Raw genomic sequence first — 13,872 nt, 5'->3', positions numbered from 1 at the left:
TAAGAAAGTAGTCCTCCAAAACTGGAAATCAAGGAAATCCTGTCACATCACTCACTGGACTAATCTAATTTCAGAATACATTTCAATGGAAAAAAGTAATGCTCACAAAATGAACCAAATATCAGCCTTTGAAGACCCATTTGGTACCCATTTCTAACTTTTCTAAATTCAATCCAAATATAACTACAAGCCGTGTATATTACCAGACACATACCCCCCTGCTCCCCTTTTTCTGGCGCCCCCCTCCCCCCACCCCAGCTCACCCCCTGACCCCTAACATTCCTACTCTCGGTTCACCCCCCCCCCCCTTTTTCTTTCTTTAATTTATTTACTTATTTTGCCTATCAGTTACCACAATTACACATACACATAGACACATGTCACTTACACTCTTGCAGAATATATCTGACGACCTCCTTCAGCACCCCTAAACCATGACCACCCAATGTGAATCATAGCTTACTTTATTCAATCTTTAATAACTTGCCTCTTCATGTTCGTCAACTGCCTTTTCAAAGCATCGTCCATTGTCATATGCTGATAACAGTTCTGCTTGTGTCACAAAGGAACAAGGAGACAGTGGAACAGACCTTGAACACAGAGCTCACTAATGTCAGGGCTTTCTGACAGGACGTTGTGACATCTAGGAAATACAGAATGAATTTTCTTTGGATCCAGATCCAAGCTCAGTAACTTCAGTAGTGTCTCTGTAAAATGTTATGGTATGACTGTAAATTACTTGTGCTGTGAATTAGCCAAGTATGTGTGATGGTGACATGGTCCTAAGGGTTGTTGGCAAAGTAAACTCAAATTTCTAATAAAATCAAATTTATGACCAGAACAGCTGAGTAGCCTACCTTGACAGTGAAACCAAGAGAACATTAGCAATGGCCCTAATTCAGTGTCAGCAAAACTATGTCTGTATGTCATGGTACAGTAGCTCAACAAAATTCCTGAAGAACTAGATGCAAATTTCTCAGAATAAACTGAGAAGAATTATACTTAAACCTCACCCTAGGATACATAGAGATTTTGCTCATTTTAAGCAATTGAATTGGCTTCCACTTCCAATAATAGGATTTATCAGATAAAACTTGGAATTGTTCTTAAAACTTTGCAATCAATGCTTGGCTACCTTCCCAGTCATTTTATCTTTATTAGGAATGCCCAAGGTCATAATAGTAGGTCTGATGTTGCCAACTTAAAAAAAAAATCTTTGTTAGATCAGTACGGCAGGTACAAATATTTTTAAAAATACTGGAGCAGAAAAATGACATATGTTTCCAGATGAAATGGTAATGTAATGAAACAAGTATAAGTAGTTAGACTACAGATTTATAGATGCAGTTTTTATTCATGGAACTTATTTAGATATCTGTGGATACATCTACTTCATTTAATATCTGATATACAGTATTTTATCTGTTTAATGCAAGTTGCAGTGCATGACAGTTATGCCTCTTGCATGTTGCAAGAAGGAGGTCCACAACAGAAATAAGTTGTAGACTTTTTTGTGTTTTCCTCAATGAATTTTTTTTTTTTTTTTTTTGCATTTTGGAATTCAAATGTCTCTGTGGGGATATATGTATAACGTGCTTTTTACAAATATTCAGCCAGTTAAACAGTAGAGGTTGCAGCACAGAGGAGTGAATGCAGCACAGTGCAGCACAAGCAAGTACCACTGTGTTGCATTGCAGTGTATGTGGCTCTACTGAATCACTCTCTGTCACTGAGAAACGTTGTCGTTTTACCTTCTTGTTTTAGCACTTTTTTCTAGGGATGCACGATATTGGATTTTTCCCGATATTGGATATGCCGATGTTTTCAAACTCATTTTGGCCGATTGCTAATACCGATTCCGATATAGTGTGTGTGTGTCTGTGGGTACAAACACACACACACACACACACACACACACACACATATATATATATATATATATATATATATATATATAGATGCCGCGTAATTTAAAATGGTCTGTCTTATTCCCCATCGCATTCTCTCCTTATGGAGCCGCGACATTTATTTAGAACGAGCAGAAACACAATAAAGTTACAGAAAACGTTATTCGCTGTCCTGTGTCCTTGTATAAGTGTACAAACACAAAAAAAACAAAAATTACGCCCTCTGTTTGAAACCCAAAGCAGGAACTAGACGATCGCGGGTTGTCTTGTTTTATTTCCCATTGCCGTCTCTGCTTCCTGAGCCGCGTTATTTAAAATTTTTCTCACGCCCCTTCCAGAAGCAGAGAAAAGCTTAGCAGCACACAGCTAGCATCCTCCCAGGGTGAGAAACTTAGCTAGGTCGAAACCATTAGGACCTCCGTTCAGTCCCAAAGCACGAGCTCGGCGATCGCGGGCTGTCTTGTTTTATTTCCCATCGAATTCTCTACTTACCTAGCTGCGATATTAAAACAATGGTCTCACGCCCTTCCGGAAGCAAATAGAAGCTTAGCAGCACTCAGCTAGTATCCTCCCTGGGTGAGAAACTTAGCTAGGGGGTCGGTTGAAACCATTAGGACTAGGGGTTGACCGATATGGTTTTTTCAAGGCCGATAGGTCACGTCCTGCTGCAGGAGGGGGATCAAGCCAGTCTCCTCTATGCAGAACTCTTCCAAAGGAACTTTATGCGCTGCACTTTTGTTTGCCTATAAAACATAAAGTTTCCTCATAATGTAAAGGAGAATGGGAAATGACAGGAACCTGATACATGCTCTCGCTTTTATAAAAGTGAATTTATTCAATTTATTTATAGCCTTAGGTGACAGAAATGAGCTTCATGAGGGCATCTGATTGATATTTTTAAATGAATACTGATGAGTGGTGCGATTATTCAAACATGCAAAGTACACATTAGGGGTCGACCGATATGGTTTTTTCAAGGTCGATACACTAATGATTATCTGTGACAAAAAGAGGACGACAACCTATATTTCAGGCCGATATTTGAATGCTTTTAACATGTTTTTTTTCCAGTGTGAAAAGAAATAGGCTACGACAACATGGCCTTATTTACAAACCCTCTTTACTTAGTCATATGTTTTCAGGCATAAAGTTAAATAAAGAGAAAAAAGATCAAATGAAAAGTCTTTCTCAAAGACAAAAATAAACAAAAATTGCAATAACTAAAATGACCGCATTTGGCATTACAGATGATCTGTGAGGGTCACATTTGAGCTGCAGCGTGTGTGCGAAAGTGTGCACGTTCGAATGAGACGGTGTACAAGAGAGAGACAGGGCCAACTAAAAGGGAACTAATATTGACGTCGTGGGTAAATTTTTCTATGGTTATCTTATTTTGGCTACGCAGCAGATGCCTATCGCTATTTCAAAAGCATTCAATTATCGGATTAACGATGGCAAGCATTTCTTAAGAAATAAAGCGGATTGATACATCATTTAGGTTGCATAAAGTATGAAATATCAAACCTTAAAACTAGCCTGTGTGTCCACGCTTTTTCTGAAGCTGCGGGGAGCTTCTAGGAGCCCATTTGCTCATCGGTAGTTTATGTGGACAGCTCATACAAAAGTAGGGTACCGTGCGGAAGGACTGTGATAAAGATAGCGAAAATACTGTGAAGTGCAAACTATGTGCTGCAAATTTTTAATTTAATAACTCGACATCCATCATGATGATGAGGCCAAATGAAGAAACATCAAAGCGGCAAACGGGTATTTTCAGCTTTGCCGCGACGTTCCGACATACAGTGCACCCACAAGCGAACTGAAGTTTAATTTCGTGAACTGTTGCTTAATTCAGACGGGCTGTGCTTTAGGGTAAATTTCTTTGAATGTTTCATTTGAAAGAATAAATATACATTACTATTTGTTAAATGTGCGGTGTTAAACTGTTGCAGTTTAGAGCATAAGTGCGCCAATTAGTCCTTATTACAAGTCTTTATTTCTTTTATATTCCAAGCTTGTTTTTGTTTTATCTTAAGCTTAGACTACTCATACTGCTTTAAAAATAGTGCAATTTGGTTAACGGCATGGTTTGAGCACAACGACCCTTTTACTGGATACTTAACCTTCCATCCTTGTTTCCAGCAGCAGGTCTGAGAAAACGTTTGATATTCAAGGTCAGATAACGTTGTCTCGGCCAATGAGGGAATTTTGTGGAATGTTAGCCATACCAATAGCAGTTTTTCTCGTCGGGATAGTACACGCATTGCTTTTAAAAGTGTTTTTTATCGGTGTTATGTATTGGGCGGTTCTAAAAGATCGTATGTGCTGGTCTCCGTAGTTAGTTGGGAATCGCATTGTTCTAAAAGGTGATATACACCGGCCACTGTAGTCAGGAAGTTAAAGATATATAGGTCGTTGGTGCTTGACGCGAGCTAAAGCATGTAAGATATCTAGTTCTCCAGTAAACGGTTCCTGTAGTCGTCTCCTTCATTTAACAGCACCCGACATTACGCTGGCGAAGAAGCGGATAGGTGTATGCTGCTCGACGAATGATCACGAACCAACTCAGTGCACATTCCCTTCAACTGGCGGTTCTGTGAGTACGGCTGTGTCAACGCCGCCTCCTACCTAGCTCCGGTTTAAATCGGCAAAGTTTTTTTTTTACTACTATGGCCACTTCTGGGCGCATTGAAGAGTTTTCAGAGTAGAAAGGAAATTCATGGCAGGAGTATTCTGAAAGATTGGAATGTTTTTTCGTGGCAAATGATATCAAGGATGATAAGAAAAGAGCAGTTTTACCCTACACTCACACCGGCAATGACTTTATCGCTGTATGTCGCTGTGTCGCTGTCGCCGCTGCAGCTAGTCGTTGTTTCGCCGTCGCTTGCTGCAGCCAGCTTGTGGGCGTTGCTAACGTAGTTTTGAGGAAGTGGGCTACAAATGTATTGACAGGAGATGCATCAATTTTCTAAAAAATGTAGGCCTATATGCTAATAAATATTATAAATGTGTATTATATTTTATATTTAGATATATATAAATATATTTAGTTTTATTTATATATATATATATATATATATATATATATATATATGTTATATATGTGTTTATATTTAGTTATATTTTTACATCATCTTTGCTATATTCATCATGGAGTTGTATGTTTTCTTAAGGGCAGGCATATTAATATATCGCCCAATATATGCGTGAACCCACAAACCAGGTGCATTCACGCTGAAAAATATGTTTTGGAGGGATTTTTTTCCTATAAAGAGTGTGATCTTGCTTCAAACACTACTGTTTCACCATGGACCGCAAAGTAGCATTCGCAATCGCCGGGAACTAAAATGCTTTAGGAACTAACTTTTAAGAAAATGTTTCACAGGAAAAGAATATAAGAGGTGCACAACTGCCCTGATTGGCCGTTGCTCGACTCTGTCGCTGCTCATTTGCATAAAGTTGAACTTCGCTTAACTTTTTTTAATCGCCAAATCGCAGCGATCGCGTAGCCAGGCAACGTGATTCGCCATGTCCCTCATCGTCCCAGCATCGCCCAGGGACCATTGGAAATGAATGACTTCCGGCTGCTTTGTCGCTTGTTGTTGCTGCCAGTGTGAGCGCAGAGTTACTTAGCATCTGTGGGCCAGCTACATATTCCACTTTGCAGTCTCTGCTTGCACTGCGGCTGCCTACACAAGTGAGTTATAAGGCCCTTGTTGCGAGTCTGCGCAAGCATTACAAGTGTACAACATTTTCATTATCACAACTGCAAACAGAAACCAGACCAAGCTCTCTGCATATTGTGAGTTTGGTGATCAGCTTGAAAAATGCTCTGTGATCGCGTAGTTTGTGGTGTTCTCGATGTTAACCTGCAGCGCTGCCTACTGACTGAACCTAATGTGACTTTTCAAATGGCTGAAGAAAAGGCCCTTGCAGCTGAGACTGCCTCTGCAAATGTGCGTATGCTTTGCCCTGAGGGAACGTCTGAACCACATGATGTTCACCAGGGAGTGGAACAGCTAAGACGGGTCAAAAAGCCTACAGATGATGGGGAGGAAGGGCATAAGCCCTGTTTTCGCTGTGGTGGAACACATAGCTCTTCTACTTGTAAATTTAGCACAGCCGTCTGCCATTACTGCAAAAAGAGGGGCACATTGCCCGAGCCTGCATGTCAAAGTCACATGCAAATGCATCTTTCTCAGCTACAAATGTTGTGGTGTTTCAACCCCAACAGGGTGATGATATGCATGGTGACATAGAAGGAACATACAGTATATGATCAACAATGTTGTGGGAGCTGAGTGCCACCACAAGAAAGTGCCTTTCTATGCTACAGTTACAATTAATAAAAAACAACTCAAGATGGAAGTAGACTCAGGTGCTGCCTGTTCCCTGATCAGTGAGGACACTTTTCACAGCCTCTGGCCTACAGATGCCCCCCGGCTAATGAGTGAGGATCAAGTCCTAAGGCAGTGGTCAAGTGCACCACTGAGCACACTGGGCAAGATTATTATTGATGTAGAGTACCATGGGGCAAAACATGCCCTGCCTTTGTTAGTCATCCAGGGCCATGGAACAAGCCTGCTTGGACGTGATTGGTTCAGTACCCTTGGCATTAATGTCACTGGAGTTTACCAGGTTCATCAGCACTCCTTGCTCAGCATCCTCGGAAAACACACTGAAGTTTTTGGTGAAGAGCTGGGACCATACAGGGGCCCACCGGTGTCAATTGTAGTAGACCCAAGTGTGGCACCCAAGTTTTTCAACGCTCGCACAGTTCCTTTTGCATTGTGTGCTAAGCTGGATGAGGTCTTGGCCCTCTGTCACATTACCTCCCTCTTCTGGATTGCAGAGGGTTGGCAATCTGGAAAGGTAGTCAGCCATAAGGTTGTGCCATCCCGTCTTGTGCTGCACGACAAATTTGTAGGGCTGCAGTGCCAGGTACCACCAAGTCACCCATGCATTGTGATCCTTCATGGTCTGGATCCATGTCAGTGCACGGTGGTCAGTGTCCAGGTTGAACTCCCTCCCCAGCAGGTAGTACCTCAGGCTGTCCAAGGCCCACTTTATGGCAAGGCACTCCTTCTCAATCGTCGAGTACCTCTGTTCTCTGGGCAGCAGCTTCCAACTGAGGTACAAGACGGGTTGTTCTTCTCCCGGCTTCCCCTGTGCCAGTACCGCCCCCATGTCCACAACTGAGGCATCTACCTGCACCAGGAACCGCTGCCTAAAGTCTGGACTCTGGAGTACTGGGCGCACAAATGCAGCTTGAGGGAGACAAATGCCGTCTGACACTCCTCCAACGAGTCCCAGGAAGGACCTGACCTGCTTCCTGGTGTGGGGTCGTGGGCTGTTATGGATCGCCTCCACCTTGTCCACTTGAGGCCGGACTTCTCCCTTGCCAACCAGGTAACCCAGATATCTGGTTTCAGGCCTTGCCCACTCACACTTCTGGACATTCAGGGTCAGTCCTGCCTTCTGGATTTGTTGCAGGACCCTGCCGAGGTGCTGGAGATGCTCCTTCCAGGACCCGCTGTAGATGACAACATCATCCAGGTAGGCTGCACAGCAGTCATTGTAGCCTTGCAGCACATGATCCATGAGACGCTGGAAGGTGGCCGGAGCCCCATGCAGTCCAAACGGCATGACCGTGAACTGGAATAGGCCCATGGGAGTACTGAAGGTGGTGTACTCCCGAGATCTCTCCTCCAGTGTCACCTGCCAGTAGCCCTTGCAGAGGTCCAGGGTTGTGATGTAGCGGGCTTTGCCAATCCTCTCCAGAAGGTCATCAATATGGGGCATTGGATATGCATCGAACCGGGAGACGGCATTGAGCTTTTGAAAGTCCATACATATTGTGAGGGACTCATCCTTCTTTGGGACGATGACCATTGGGCTGCTCCACTCGCATGTGGAAGGTTCAATAACCCCCAGATCCCTCATGGTTTGGATCTCTGCCCTCAGCCCAGGCACCAGGCACTCCGGTACTCGATATGACCGCTGCTGTATAGGGGTGGAGTCCTTAAGGTGGATCCTATGCTCCAGAACATCAGTCCGGCCAGGCCTCTGCTGGAACAGGGCTGGAAAATCCGCGAACACTCGCTGGAGCTCAGTTCTCTGGCCACATCCCAGATGCTCCAGGCTCACACTCTTCTGCTGCTGCCAGGCCTCCAGGTCATCGACAGCCTCCTCGTCTTCTTCCACCTTCCGCACCATCAGCCCCTTTGTGAGAGAGGGCTCTGTCCCAGGCTGCGAGCAGCACTCATACCCCCACACCTGCCGGGCCTAATAGGATTACAGTGCTCAGTTGTTTGGGTGCCGTTCATATACATTTCGCATACACTCCGCTACCGCACCCATTTCACTATAATAGCGCGTTAGCTTCAGGGTTGCACACCCAGAGCAAGCAGCAGGCTACCTGGTTACATACACACAAACATTTCCAATCCGTATTCACTACTCAGCAGTCGTACACCCTAGCTAGCATCACACACACCCCCCAAACATGTATATACATATGTGTTAACATTTTGGAAAGTACTTATCGTCTGTTAGAGCGCTCTTTTTCATGTTGCAATGCTCCGTCTTGTTAATCGTCCCCGTCTCTCTCCGTCTCCTATGTTTGTTTGATGGTATCGCAACACAGGAACACTTCCGGAGCAGGGGAGGGAGTACCAAACAGAGGAACAGTAACGCGGGCTAGTTTATCGGTGCCAACCCGAGTTGCACATGCGTGGTGTGGCATAAGAAGGGGCTACACCACTAGCAAATAGGTCTTAATTGTAAATGTTGTGAATCGTGGAAACTACGGGGGAAATGCACAGTAAGGATTGTATAAATGGGCAGAAGGAATATTTGTGATTCCTACTGTCATTCAAAGTTAATATGAATCCTAGTGACGGGGTATATTTTAAGGGAGCAGCTGGTCTGTTCCAGGGGGAGGGGCTTATAGTTGAAAAGGGGGGGGGGGGGGTCAGTTGTAGGGGGGGAATGAGAGAGAAGGTACTGTAATGACAGAGTGTAGCTGTGACTTATGAGTAGTAGGGTTGATTCTTTTCTTTGTTCTTTTTTTTGGTGTTGCTGTAACTGTAAATACTGAAATACTGTATGCACTGTATATATTACATTTGGACGGCATTTTTTTGCACCTTGGTTGGGACTGTGGACTTTGGCACTGTAAATAAACCACCTTGCACTGAAGTGCTATCTGCGGCGGAGCCAGTGTGTGTTCTTGGGGCAACCTGCACCCCTTTTATAGCCTATCTTTGCTACAACCTCCTAGTTGAGCAAGGTGTTTTTACACCTGTGAGGCATTCAAGGTGGGCAGCTCCTGTTCTCCCTGTGATAAAAAAGACGGTTTTCTGAGACTCTGTGGTGACTACTGCTGCACTGTAAACACAGCTGTCAGGCCTGATGTCTACCCCCTGCCCACTGTTAATGAGCTTTTTGCAAAACTGGCTGGTGGGACCGTTTTTAACAAGATTTAAAGCAGGCATATCAACAGCTTATTGTGGATGAGAAGGCAGCTGAGTTGCTGACCATATACGCACACCATGGATTGTTTCATGCCCTGCGATTGCAATTTGGTGTGTTGACAGCAGTGTCCATTTTCCAATGCTTCATGGACACCCTGTTAGCTGGCATTCCTGGGGTCCAACCTTGACGACATACTAATGGCAAGTCACACACAGAACGAGCATGATCAGCATCTTGATGAGGTGCTTCAACATTTCTCTGAGGCTGGGCTGAGGCTGCAGAAAGAAAAATGCTCCTTTGCAACCCCAGAAGTGGAGTTTCTGGGGTTTCGAATAGATAAAGATGGAATCAGACCAACAAATGAGAAGGTGGCTGCCATACAAGGTGCACCAACACCACGCAACAAGACAGAACTCCAAGCCTTTTTGGGCTTATTGAATTTCTACAAGTGTTTCCTTTGCAATAAGGCAACTGTGCTAGAGCCACTGCATCGCTTACTGGATCAATCAGCATCTTGGAAGTGGATCAGCGAACATGAAACTGCGTACATGAAGGCAAAGCAGTTACTCCAAACTGATGATGTTCTGGTGCATTATAATGAAACCAAGCCCCTGGCGCTGGTCTGCGACACCTCTCCTCATGGTCTTGGGGCCCTACTGAGCCATGTTCAGCCAGATGGCCGCGAAGCACCTGTGAGCTTCGCTTTGCGAACCATGACATCGACTGAAAGGAACTACGCACAGATCGACAAAGAGGCCCTTGCTGTCATTTTTGCTGTGTTTTACTGTTGAGCTTGCTGCATCACTCAAAGCCTGTGCCACAAGTCTTGTCTCCTCGCATGTTGTGGTGGAATTTGATTCTTTTGGCATACCAATATGAGCTATGCTATTTCCCAGGCAAGCAACTGGCTAATGCTGATGCCCTGAGCCATTTGTCACTCCCAGCTGTTTTCACTGAGACTCCACCACCATTCGAGGTTTTGCTGTTGGAGGCAGTTCCAGATGCGCCTCTTCATGCTGACCAATTTGGAGCACTAACTGCAAACGATCCTGTTTTGTCACGAGTTTTATGGTGGATCTTGGAATAGGTGGCCCGATGATGACAGTGAAAAGCGCTTCAGTCCGTTCCTTATGCGCCGTCATGAAATGTCTGTCCACAAGAACTGTGTGCTGTGGGGAAATAGGGTTGTGATCCCAGAACAGGCGCGGAAGGAAGTGCTCACTTTACTACATGATGCCCACCCTGGAATTGTCCATATGAAGGGCCTTGCCCGCAGTTATGTCTGGTGGCCAGGGTTGGATGCCCAAGTGGAGGACATGGTGAAGAGGTGTTCAACATGTCAGCAATCACGGCATGCTCCACCCAAGGCCCCTGTGTACCCCTGGGAGTGGAGTTTAAGAAGATGGTCATGTCTGCATGTTGATTTTGCAGGCCCTTTTCATGGGAAGGTCTTCCTCATTGTGATGGATTCACACTCAAAGTGGCTAGAGGTTGAGCTGGTGAGTTCCATGTCTTCCTCAGCTGTGATAGCCACATTATGCAAGCTCATAGCAGCCCATAGTCTTCCAGATGTAATTGTCTCTGACAATGGCACAGCATTCATCTCAGCTGATTTCAAGAGGTTCATGCAGCGTAATGGCATCAGGTATGCCACCACTGCCCCGTATCACCCGTCATCCAATGGGCAGGCTGAGTGTACGGTGCAGACAACTAAGGAGTCTTTAGGAAGTATCGTTCAAGGAGACTAGCCAATACGCCTTGCCAGGTTTTTGCTAGCGCAGCATGTAACACCTCACTCGGTGACCCAGAAAAGTCCGGCTGAAATGTTGATGGGTTGTCGTTTGACAACAGCTTTGGACCATCTACATCTGGACTTTGGATCAGACATGCCACAAAAACAACAGAGAGCTGCTGTCAAAGATCAAGACACCATGAGGCAGTTTGAGATTCATGAGTCAATGTTCTTGAGACACTATGGAGAGGGACCTAAATGGGTGCCTGGAGAAATTGTTGATATCACTGGTCCCCTGTCTTACAGAGTGCGAGCTGAGGATGGTCAAGTGTACTGGCGTCATGTAGACCAACTCAGGAGGCGACTTCCCTCAACAACTAAGCAACCTTCCCTGCCTATAAGTGGTGATTTTGACGACAGTCTAAGCAGCCCTCCAAGCACTGAGCCCGGCAATGGGCCCTCAGACAACAGTCGACCAGAGGTCCTGCCCACTCCCCAGTCACCTCCAAGTTCACAGACCATGGCCCCTGCTCTGACTCCTCAAGAGACACCCAGATGGCCACTGCATCTGAGGATTCTCACAAAACACTACCAGAGTTAGTGAGGGGAAAGAGGTGCTATGTATTGGGCGGTTCTAAAAGATTGTATGTGCCAGTCACCGTAGTTAGTTGGGAATCGCATTGTTCTTGTGCATTGTGAGCAGGGGCCATGGTCAAACGGAGCCGCATTATTTAAAAATGGTCTCACGGCCTTCCAGAAGGAGAGAAAAGCTTAGCAGCACACAGCTAGCATCCTCCCAGAGTGAGAAACTTAGCTATATATTTTACCCCTCCTCGCATCACTGGTGCTTTACAAGCATTGCAAATAGCAATTTTGTTATCTGTTTCAGATACTTTGAAATACTTCCATACAGCTTACATGTTGAAGCTTGTTGCTGGCACTCATAATAAATATTTGGTGTCATTGCGTGCACATAGTTAATGCGTCACCTTATTGGCCAGGCACATTGGCAGAAATTTTTCATATCTGCCGATGCCAATAATTAACTTCTTAAGTTTTTATTGGCTGATACTGATGCCGTACCGATATCATCGTGCATCCCTACTTTTTTCCATCGTGCACTGACAATCTGCATTGTTTTACACAAGAAAATGAACATGACACGATGGTGCTCTCCACTCCTCTCTGGCCCTCATGCATTAGGGTGTAGGTCCTGCATCCTTCATCTAATGAGGAAAGAAGATCCCACTCCCACTCATTAAGCACACATGTAACCATTCCTCAGTCAAGCCCTGGTTTTTTCCCTGTGACATTACCAAGCCTGCTCTCTGCCATTTGATCGTGTTTTTCCTGTGTTTTGACCTGTTTTTTTTTGGATTCTGGATTGGTGTACTACTGCTTCCTGTTGCCGACCTGTTTTGTCCCTGACCATGTTCTTGGATTCTGTGATTAAAATCCTTAACCGCATCTGGATCCCAGTCTGTTTCATTACATTGGGCATGGTCTTTATAGATAGCTACATGGGCCACACACAGGCAGTCATTGCAGCTGCCATACTGTGCATAATTAGGTGTATGTGGTGTACTGAACTAAAAACTACTAGCTGCTAAAAGCTACTGAAGTCACATATTTGCCAGTAACATCAATTGCCACGTTGTAAATTGTTACAGTATACAGTATCTTTATTGCTTAGTCTGTCTGGTACATGTCTGGAGTAGAATCACATATTGTAGAACAGTTTTAAGCCATAATTGATTTAAATAAATGCTGCCTGCATAGCTTTACATTTTAGTAAATTCAAATTGACAGCCCAGAGAAAGATAATGATCCACTCTTTTGTTAAGACATTAGTAATGCAGCATTTTACTCTCTTACTTTTGTCTCTGATTTGATTTGTGACAGGGTATTTTAACTCCAAATCAGGGACTTGTTTTCCTCGGGAACACTGAGTGGCAGATGGAGACCTTTTTAGTTAGTGATTTTTCTGTTAGTGATCAGCTGTCTCTGAATGAACAGTACTCAGTATATGCTTTACAGTAAATCGCTCTTTTTTTGCGGGTACCATGCATATCAAAAATGTCAAAAATAAAACTGCATTCAAATAAAATGCCAAATTTCCATCTCTCTGTCAGTTTTTCTCTAATCCCACCAACAATCTCTTTATTTTGGATTGTGATTGTGATCTTTTTTTGGTAATGGACAGTTGTAGATGATTAGATCAAGTCATATAAAATTAAGACTTGTGGATTTGTGCACTGCCTGCTTTGTGCCTGTGTCTGAATACAGTTAAGACGTTAGGTCACAAAGTTGGTGGAAGGATAGAGGTATGTGCATAACATGAAGGGGGAGAACTTTGTACAGAGTGTGTTGGTAGGATGTTCACACCTGCCCTGTACTTATAAGATCAGAGAGCAGTTGCATTTCCATTCCAGGGTCGCATGTGAACTTGTACTATAGTACTGTATCTGCAGGTATATTAAAATTTGACTTTTAAATCTCTGTGATTGGATTTTTTCATCTCGCTCTCTACATGTGGTGTCTAGCATGTATCTTTCAGCTTAAATAGTCTCTGTCTGCCTTTATGCCGGTACCTACTACTCATTAACCATTTAATTATGGCATCTTTAAATTGACAGACCATTTTATTGTCGCCCAGTTTGTTAGCTGAAAACGCCTTAGTGTTTTGTAACCTGAACTCATGCTTGCTGTTCCAGCCACAGGAAGTGAAACCTGGTTCATTCTGATGACCTGTCAAGA

General features: G+C 44.2%; 1 protein-coding gene across 3 annotated transcripts in view; it reads left to right on the top strand.

Annotated features, from left to right (window-relative positions):
* The window catches only part of herc3 (HECT and RLD domain containing E3 ubiquitin protein ligase 3), a 56,144-nt gene that overhangs the window by 3,057 nt on the left and 39,215 nt on the right, over positions 1–13,872 (top strand). The gene's annotated exons all lie outside the window — the stretch shown is intronic.

This window comes from Megalops cyprinoides, chromosome 22 (genome assembly GCF_013368585.1).
Source record: "Megalops cyprinoides isolate fMegCyp1 chromosome 22, fMegCyp1.pri, whole genome shotgun sequence".
In the NCBI taxonomy this organism is placed as follows: domain Eukaryota; kingdom Metazoa; phylum Chordata; class Actinopteri; order Elopiformes; family Megalopidae; genus Megalops; species Megalops cyprinoides.
The sequence above is the reverse complement of the archived record's forward strand: the minus strand, read 5'-3'. Positions and strand labels throughout refer to the sequence as shown.